The sequence below is a fragment of the Ochlerotatus camptorhynchus genome, unplaced genomic scaffold, assembly GCF_037179485.1.
Source record: "Ochlerotatus camptorhynchus isolate MF236.1 unplaced genomic scaffold, CSIRO-AGI_Acam_v1.1 ptg000094l, whole genome shotgun sequence".
NCBI classification, from domain to species: domain Eukaryota; kingdom Metazoa; phylum Arthropoda; class Insecta; order Diptera; family Culicidae; genus Ochlerotatus; species Ochlerotatus camptorhynchus.
The window spans coordinates 6,015,772-6,026,245 of NW_027040584.1; positions in this window are offsets into that span (position 1 = coordinate 6,015,772).

A 10,474-nucleotide genomic window follows, 5' to 3' on the forward strand; every position below is an offset into this window, starting at 1 on the left:
TCAAAACGGCATCCTCAACAGCGAAGAACTTTCGCATTGAATCGTGTAGATTGCTGTTACTCATCTCCTCACAGGCATGGACGTTCAGCTGTTCAATTGAACCTTCGCTTCCGTTGTTTCGGTTGCTACTGGTTCGCTGCTTTTACCTTTACGATTCTTCAGACTAGTCAGCATCCGTACGTGCTCAAGACAAACTTTCGGGTTCCTGTATGATGGATCGTCATCGACGTTGCTAGAAGAAAAGATCGCAGCACAGCTGGGTATTGAAGGTGAACCGGACAACCTGTGACTGAGTTGGACCGGAAAGGTCAGTAGACACGGGAAGACATCGAAGAGGCTGAGCGTGAAGATATCCGGTGCTGGTAAGAGGGAAACGTTTCAACTGAGCAACGTACGAACAGTGCACGAGCTAGGACTTCCAAGTCAAACGTTGGACTACACAGAGCTTGCGAATACATTCCCGCATTTGCAGGGGCTTCCCAACTGTGCTGCGATCCCTTCTTCTAGCAACGTCGATGACGATCCATCATCCAGGAACCCGAAAGTTTCGACTTGTTTCCCGTCTCCGTATAGCGTAACTGGCAGATAACGCAACAGAGAGAACGATTTCGTGTGGTGATGATTATGGTGAACAGTCTCGGCTGACTTTGCACCGTCGGCAGCATCGTTGCGACAACTGTCCTGCAGCATATACTGTCGAACCCGGCATCCCTCTACTAAAGGGCGTCCACGATGAAATTGCCACACTATGAAATTGCTCTAACTTTTTAACCGTTGGGTAGAATTTAATGAAAATTTGGGTGGATTTAGTTAATAGTGCATTATTTACATCCTGCAAGTTTTAAAGTCCTGTGATCAAAACTCGCGGAAATGGAGTCGAAAGAACAGCTCGCGTGATAAAATCTTGCGCAGTCATCACGAGAACAAGGATCTCTCGCATCGTTCCATCGCTAAAACGTTGGGAATCGCGAATTCCACGGTGTCGCGAGTGATTAAGCGGTTCGAGGAACGGTTGACCACCGATCGGAAGCCCAGAAGTGAAGGAAAAAGTATTCCGTACAACACCAAAAATCACAACCGCGTAGTTGGGGCCTTCAACCGAAATCCGAACGCCTCCGTTAGGGATGTGGCTAAGAAGCTGCACCTAAGCCGAAGTTTTGTCCAGAAGGCCAAAACTAAGGCTGGGCTTCGAACTTTCAAGGTACAAAAGGCCCCTAATCGCGACGAGAAGCAGAACAAGTCCGCCAAAACCCGTGCCAGGAAGTTGTACCTCAACATGCTGACGAAAGTTGAATGCTGCATCATGGACGACGAAACATATGTGAAGGCCGACTTCAAACAGATCCCCGGCAACCTGTTTTTCACGGCCAAGGATAAGTTCAGCGTTCCGGAGCATGTCCGCACTCAGAAGATGTCCAAATTTGCGAAGAAATTCCTGGTTTGGCAAGCCATCTGCACATGCGGGAAGCGGAGTGCACCTTTCGTGACCCAGGACACGATGAACGGACAGGTGTACATAAAAGAGTGCCTCCAGAAGCGGCTGCTTCCTCTCCTGAAGGCCCACAACGTCCCAACAATCTTCTGGCCGGATTTGGTCTCATGCCACTACTCCAAGGACGTGCTGAAGTGGTATGCGGACAATAAGGTCAATTTCGTGCCGAAAATGTTCAACCCTCCCAACACTCCGGAGCTCCGCCCCATCGAGAAGTACTGGGCGATTATGAAGCAGCACCTTCTTAAACGACCTAAGGTAGTGAAGACAGTCGAGGAACTGAAGAAAGTATGGGTTTACATGCAAAAAACGGTTGATTCACAGGTTGTGCAGAATCTTATGGCCGGGGTTAAGGCCAAGGTGCGGGCATTTGCGTATGGACTGTAAATAAAATACGAGTAAAATGGTAAAATGAAGTTTAATAGTTATTTCTCAATCCTTGAAAATTTGATGGCAATCGGATGAAAACTCGAATTTTGCGAATCAATTTTGTGTGTGGCAATTTCATCGTGGACACCCTTTATGCATTCCTTTTTCGATCGACATGGCCATTTACGATGCGATATTAAGCACAATCGGCACAAATTCTCATGCCGCATTGCCTTCCAACGGCCTCCGATGTCTAACGACTTGAAGCTGGCACAGTTGAGGATCTGATGACCATCTTTGTCGCAGTAGGAACACGCTTTCGACGTACGTTCTCCTTCTTCAATACGCTTGGCGGCTCATTCGCGTGGGTGAACAGCTTCTCCTTTTGCCTTATCTTTTCCACCCTAGGCTGTTTTTGGTGGTTTTGGGCTGAGTCCACTCCAATGCTCAGCTCGGAAGCTAGATTCACCAGTCCCGTCATGAAGTTGTTGAACATCGCCAGGTTGACGTGAACGAACGCTTGCTTGAACTATCGCTATCAACTCCTGTAGCAGCATCGGATTCGATAAATGCGCTTGCTGATCTGTGAGAATAATGTGATCGACGAGATTCTGAATCACCCAGCCGTAGGTGACGATGGTGCTCAAGTTATCCGACTTCGTTGGCGAAGCGTTCCTCACCTTCTTCAGAAGAGAACTTATCAGTATCTCTGGCTTTCCGTAGAGCTTATGCAGCGTTTTCATCACGTACGGAACAGATGCGGGTAGGAGCAGACGACTTCTAACTACCTCCAATGCTGAACTTCGCAAACTATGCTGCAGACTTGCTAGATTCTCGGCATCCGTGTATCCGCAGACCTCCGTCGTGTTCTTGAACGAACTATAGAAGATAGCCCATTCCTCAGGATCTCCTCCGAACTTAGGTAGCTCTCGTGGCATTACCTGCCGAGCTGCCAATTGGGCACTAGTTGGTCCTGCCAAATTGACTGAAGGATTTATCCTAATCCCGTAGATTCCCAGCGATGTTGGTACTACTGACGGTGTTGCTTCCGGCCTCGTAACTGGAAACGCGATAGTTGTTGATGGATACAGAAACGATACTGAATTCCCGAGGAAAACAGTAGGACTGCTTGGAATTCTCGGAAACGAACTAGCAGTAGTTGAAGTAGTGAATATCCATGTGAAAACTTGAACAAACCAGCTGTGGAGGGAACTGGTGGATTCTCAGACACTACAGGTGCTAGATTAGACGAAATCGGCCAATACGGCAACGAACTAGTAGTGGTTTGAGTCAAATACTATTGTGTAGTTCCATAGATGCCACTCAAACCGTACAGAATTGACGGAATCAACCCAGCTGCACTCGAGAGCATTGAATTCATTCCAGGATACGAGTAAACCGGTGTAGTACTAAGACTAATAGGCGGATTTTCTATTCCTGTCATAGTCGCTTTAGGAATCGTTGGTACAGTTGAAACTAACGACGAAGTAACCGTCGGTGCTGTTACTACAGTCGTGACAAAGCTTCCACTAGCTGTTGCCACTACTGTCACTGGTATCGATGAAAACGTTGGTAGATAGGATGATGTGCTTCCTGGTATCGTTGATACTGCCAAGGACTCGTAGGACTTCGCCAGAGCTGTGATGTTACCATCGGGAACTGGAGTCGTCGGATCCGGGAACAGCATACCCTGATTCAATGGAACCGGATTGGTAGATGTTTCTACCATCGAAGAAGTTGTTGTTGTTGGTAGCACAAGGACTCCTGGATTCGTCTGGCTAACAGCTGGGACTGTCAGGGTAGCTTTCTGTCCGGACGTTGATGGTTTCGACTGTTCAACTCCGTCCACTGGGCTCCCTTATTAAGCCATTTCTCCATCCGTTCACGCCTACTCTTCACGCTGACTCCGTTTTTCCTACTCGATGAACCCTTTGCATCTCCCATCTGCATCAACAACTCGTACCTTTGCCTCAGGTATTCCTGTTCCTCGTCAAGTTCCTTCAACTTGGCTTCTTCTTCCAGCTTTCGTATGCGCAGTTCTTATTCCGTTCGCTTTTTCTTAAGTTTCCGTTGCTCCTCGAGAATTTGTAGGCTGAGCTGCAATTTCTGCGACACACGACTACTTTTGCTGACAGACGACTCGTTGAACGATACACCAGACTTCGATGCACCATACCAATTCTGCAATCCATTCACTGACACGCGCGCACTGGAAGTGTTTCCACGATTCACACACATCGCAACACACCATCCCTTCTTCCACATCAGTACGACCGCACTTTTTGCAATACTTTTCAGTGTTCTCATTAACGTCTGACATTTCGAGATCGACCTAACTGTCCTAAACTGTCCAAGACTTCTCTGACGACTCGCTAAAACTAACAGCGAAGCTCGCGACCGGTGACGGTGACAGAATCAAATACAAATACAGACTTTATTTTGCTGCACTGCCCGCACTCTATGATGCACTCCAATTCCAAACTCGTTTTGGTTAGTTGTCTTCAACAGTGGACCGTCTCGCGTTCTCGCTGTTGCCGAATGTTCCCGTAAGTCGGAACTAACATCGTTCTTCTAGTTGCGTACTCAGCAGCTTCAAAGCTGTAATTCATTATTTATGTTAGCGGTTATACAAAGGTAAGTTTTATACAAATTGTCTTACATTTTCAGTCAGTGTTCTTTTTAATGCTATCTCAGGCAGTGCTGAGATTTGTCATTGTCACTGACAGACTTTCGCGCGATATTGACTAAATTGTTCGTCACATAGTCACTGGCAGACTTGATCCTCAATAAAACTTTCGTCAAAATCTCATTCATTTTTTCGTCAATGACAAAGATTCACCTGGTAACAAAAAGTGTAATTTAGTACATTCTGTGTCACATTATTATTATCCAAGTAGCTCAGGACGTTGATACTTGTTCACTAAAATGGATGCATGTAATTGTTTTGCTCAAGTCATTTAATTTCGTTACAAATTTGGCTAATAAATAAATCTGCACATGTTCGTCACTGACAGCATTGTCATTGACAATTGACATGGTTTGCCTTGACTATGACTGTTAGCTCCAATGAGTGACCAAAGCAGAATTGTCAATATCACCGTGTACTTTCGAGATTTTGCAGCACTGATCTCAGGTCAACGTTTGCCATGGAAGGACGATTCCAGTTAAATCTAATAGTAAGTACAATCAAAGGTTAGTATTTTAGGTCCTTTTTAGGTTACGCGACAAATCGAAGGTAAGTATTATTTTATGATTTCAGTAAAACATACCTATATTTTATCTAGGTTTCCACTAACTAGGTGGCAAACACAACAAGGGTGGAATAGTCCGTTCATTTGGCTATAATAAAAGTTGTTTAAATAGATTTAAGACGAATTTTGAATTCACTTAAACTTAAAAAGAATGTTTCGATTTTATCTCACTGCACTATCATGTTTGCTTCAATTTTGCTGACTTATTCGTATGGCATTGTTCTGTTTGTTTACTTCTTCACTTCACCGGACAACGGCGTTTCACTCGCGAGGGTTCGGTCAATTGGTTCACCACCAATTCGCCGCAACGAGGGGTATCGGCAACAAAACAAATTTTTGATTTCACTGATAATAAGAACCACTATTATCATAAAATTGAGGGTCTAACTATAAGGAAAATTTTAATTTCAGTCTCAAAACGTATCCTTCCACCTAAAAATTTGCATTCTGGACCACTGTGCATCGTCACATAAATGTATCAATAAATATATCCAATTCGGCACTTTCTAAAAGGAAATGTTATCAGTTGGACACAGAGTTGCGACCTATCACAATCACGATCATCAAACAGCTGATGGTAGTAACGCTTTGTACATTCCTATCAATGTGCTCGTCGAAGCTCTCTCCATGACCATCCATCAAGTTGACGAAAGAAGTAAAAAGTAACTGGTGAATGTCGTCTTCTGTTGTGATCCATCACCGATCTGGTCATTACTGACAATCACGACACTCATCTGTGCTCGTTTTGAAGCAGTTGCTGCTTTGCTTGCTTATGTGAGTGAGCCCAACAGCTTCCGTTTAATGTTGCCTGCTTTGTTTGTAACTCACACACTCGTGCCTGCCGAGACGAACTTGGAATGCGTAGGCATTGTTTTCATTTTCTTTTGTCATTTCGCTTTTTCTCATGATCGTACTGCAGAAGTCTTCACTTTTTTCGTTGTGCTTTTCATTATCAGCAGCGAGTGTAACGTTTTGCTTGTGAGCAACGACCATTACTGGTGATTGTTGTTTGCCATGGCTCTAACTCTCACTGCGTGACAAAACGATCTGTCAGCGATAGTCGGTTGATGCGAAGACGAGTGTCACGTGAGTGTTATGATATTTTGCATCACTGGTTGGACGCTAAAACGAGCGTTGAATCTAAGTTGTATACAACCAAAGTAGGCGATGATTATCGATAATTAAGTGTTTAAACAAATAAAGTTGTCACAAGTACATTTTAGTCACTTCCTTGGGAGCACCCGGACCATTACCGAATTTGGCCAATTTGGTTCATATTGCTTCTTAGTCTTGAAACTGATCTACAGAAGCCATTGTTGGCCTTTTCCAAGCGCTTTCTCGATTTTGCCCAGGTTTTTCTAGAAACCACCCCACCGTGCGCTGGTCAACGGGAAGTTGGGTCGTAAAATTTGGGCAAAAAAAGTTCATCCTCGCCGTCACGGATGTGCTCTTCCGCGAGCCTAAGCCTTGTTAGCTCCATTAAGTGTTCCGGCACGTTTTTGGGCAATGCTTCAAATGGTATGTATGGCCGAGTGCAGTGCCGCCATCATCGGTTTGGTGCGTTTTTCCTTGCGATCAAATTTACGAGGTCATCCGAGTTTTACGACGCCTTGGCGCTAATGTTCGAACTGTTTGTGTGTTAGGGCAGGATAAGGATATTTATTGCTAATGGATTTCTCGTCAGAGTGGCAGTTGACATTTGGAGGTTGGGGGCAAGATCAATACGTTATTGTTTTTTTTCCGGAGAGAATTGTGTTTTAACTCATATCCGCTGAACGAGCTAAACACAGAGTTATATAATTATGACAGTCCTTCTACTGTTAATATTTTAATATTGACACAAGATAGATGGTGCCTATCTTTGGTAAAGTTGTTCAGTAGATTTGTGCCTGGGTGATGGTGGACACATTGCTTGGAGACTTACTCGCCAAGTGGGTTGTATGACAAAATGTCGAATGACAAAAGGTCGAAAGGACTTAAGGTCGAAGTGGACAAAATGTTAAATTTAACTTAGATAAACAAATGGTCGAACGAACACAAGGCCGAATGGACAAAACGACGAAAGGACAAAAGGTCGAATGATCAAAAGGTCGAAATAGCACTATGAATAACGCCAAAACCTAAAGCAATGGCATTTTTGAGCCTGAAAACTTATCGGTGATTTTTGCGCAGTTGAATTTTGCCAGGCAAATAAACTCACGCATGAGATTTTTGAGTTTTTTTTTTCGAAAACTAGGCGCAGCTATAAAGCAAGACCATGCTGGAGGTGGCTGGGTTCCATTCCTGGTCCGGTCTAGGATTTTTTCTGGTTTGAAAATTTCTCGATTTCCCTGAGCATAGAATACTTGCCACACAATATATACAAATAGAAGAATTTCTAAGCCTATAAAGCTCTTAATTGACAACTGTGGAGGTGCTCAAAGAACTCTAAGTTGAGAGCCGGCGTTAAGTCCCAGTAGGGACGTAATGAAACCACAAGGAGAAGAAGCTAAAAATTATTAATTTAAGAATTAAATTCCAACGTTAATAAACATTCAAATACATAGTCAATGAATCCTGATGAATGTGGGCGTCTTAGTGGAATACCTGTATAATGAGAGAGAGAAGGATTAGTTTTTTCCATTTAATTCCACTACTTTATTTGCTTATCCTTGACAGATACGCGTATTTCGTCTACAATGTGCAGACTTCTAAAAAAAAAATACTAATCCTTCTCTCTCTCTCTCATTATACATAGTCAATGTTTTAAAGTTAGCGACATTCAATATCGTTAATTGATGATTCAATTTTCAAAAGTCAAAATTATTTCCCTAACCCATTCAAAGTTTTGGAAGCAAACATGTTGAGCTAATTACCTTTCGGTAACCGAATAGCGTTTATTTTTCTGTAACCGGAGCGGCGATCCGCATAATAAAATGCATTTCATATAATAAACCTATTAAACAACTCATAAGCACATCTGACAGCACATTATATTTTGATGCTTATTTGAGTTTGTCTTTTATCTTTTAAAATAAAATCAATTTAATAATATTAACAAATGATTCTTTAGCTGCTGTATTCCATGAAAATTTCTTATTGTATACTGATAAATCAATACGTTACAAGCCAAAACGTTACATTTGTTTAGCCTTCCTTTCACAAGTAACGGTGCCAGTCTATGAAGGATAAGAAAAGTCATTCCAAATTTTAAATTAAAGAATGAATATTTCAAGGGCACACGTACATCCCTGGTGACAGAATTCTGATCCAAACCGTACACCATCCAATAGGTCTAATAAATCTGAATAATTTCTCCAAAACCAGCTACCTTCTATCTAGTTGAGCTTTCAAGTTAGAGCGAGTAAGAAACTGCGCTGTTCACCATCCAATAGGCCTTATCATCCATCTGAACAACTTTGAACATTTCATTCAAAATCGTAGAAAGTGAGGTTACTAACTGAATGAGTAAAATTTTTCTCTCCAAAAATATGACGAAAACCGACAAAAAATTTACTTAGTTTACAGACCTAAATTCGTAAATTTTTCCTCATATTCATGCACATGTTGAAGGAAATCGTTGAAAATTTTAGTCACTCAGTTGGTAATCCCACTTTCTGCGTTTTTGAGTGAAATCCTACTCAATTTTGAGTTAGTCTCTTCGGTCGTTGATTTGCACCCCAGTATAGGCCACACATACCTAGTCCTACGTCAGAAATTCAGTATATCACGCTGGAAGTAGATATTAAGACTGATATTTAAAGCATCATTGATAGGCAGTTTAGTAGTCCAGAAAATCCTGTATAGAAATTGAATGATCTTCGCTCTGATTTAAGTAAACCTTCATCAAACCAGTCAACATTTCATAATATTTCGTGCTGTAGCATCCTTTCGCAAGCACAACGATTCAATTCTCCCTTTCCCATCACCCTCATCATTACGCGTCTCTCGACAATATCTCAATAACACGTTGTTTACACCGTAGAATCCTATTAGTTCCATAAAATTTCACTTTCACCCCAGCGTCTCTAATGCCTGCTCCTTCTCCGTCTATTTGAGCTTCTTATCAACAATCGCTCTTGATGACTCGTGATTCCCCTATATGTACACGTGTACATTATCCTTCACCACCCACGACAACACCGGCACCACATCGCCCGTCTGCTGGGGGAGGGGGTTCGACAAGTCCTTCTTTCTGGAAAAGTAAAAATAACAAGACCGATAACGGACAGGGAGCCTCCGGTATCGACAGCCACTACCCTGTTTGCTTTTTCCCATCATCAACGGAGACGCGTTTCCGTGAATGAGTTTGTATGTGTGTTTGTGTGTAGGTGTAACAAAGTTCAGGTTTCAGTTATTCCGAGCCATCAGCCGTTATGAGTGTGTTTCATGCTCGATTTAGCGTTCACTCCTTTCCCGTCCGCTTTTAGATCATAGAAGGGAGAGAGGCTGGCTGTTAGAGGTCGTCTGGGTACGGTATTGTTGATGCTCGCTGCGTGTAGTGTCTTATATGTGTGCAAGAGTATCAGTAGTTGATATGCCACGTTCAATAATGATAATCCGGTTGTTTTCTTGAGAGTGCAAAGACGTGTGCTGCTTCTTGATAGCGAGATGGTCGTATAACGTTTAGCATACCTACGGTTTAGCTAGGACACGCTTCAGACTGGTACCATGCCTCGTTGTCGTGTCCCACTGTTATGTTGTTGTGACGGGTTTATTTGACTTCACTTTAGCCGCAATATAAATTTGGGATGTAATAGCAATTGTCTTCATTGCTAATTGTACAAGACAATATATACTGTTATTCTAACTCAATGTGCGATACTTCTTCTTATATCTGTCGTTTCACGCTTCTTATACACTCAGAGCGTTTCGCCTGCTCTCAACCTCCCTCAATTGAGTGTTCTCTAATAATCGGAAACCATAAACGAACAATAACCCGAAGGATGGAATTGTCTCACGAATAATCCGGATGACACCCCGAACACGTCACTTAGCATTTTACATAGTGCTTTTGTATTAGGGAATGCTTGAATTTGTATATATATGTGGCAATCACAGTTTGTTTGTGCCTTGACTATCTACTAGCTATTTAATTAAACCATCGAGAGTCTAACGTTGTGTTTTCTTTTTTATCTTTTCAGGGTACGTTGAACCGAATCGGTACCACGTCCATCGGTGTAAAATGATGAGAAAATTCGCCAATATTATAGCCAATAATTATTGACTGTCACAAAACAACACATGAACCGGCAGCATTGCATCACACGCGGACCGAAAACCGAAACACTTGGAGATTAGCATCCATAAGATAAGCCGCCCAGATTTTTGCGAATTTTCGATGCCACCCCTTAGGGGAGTGATTCAAGTCTTCACAGCGACG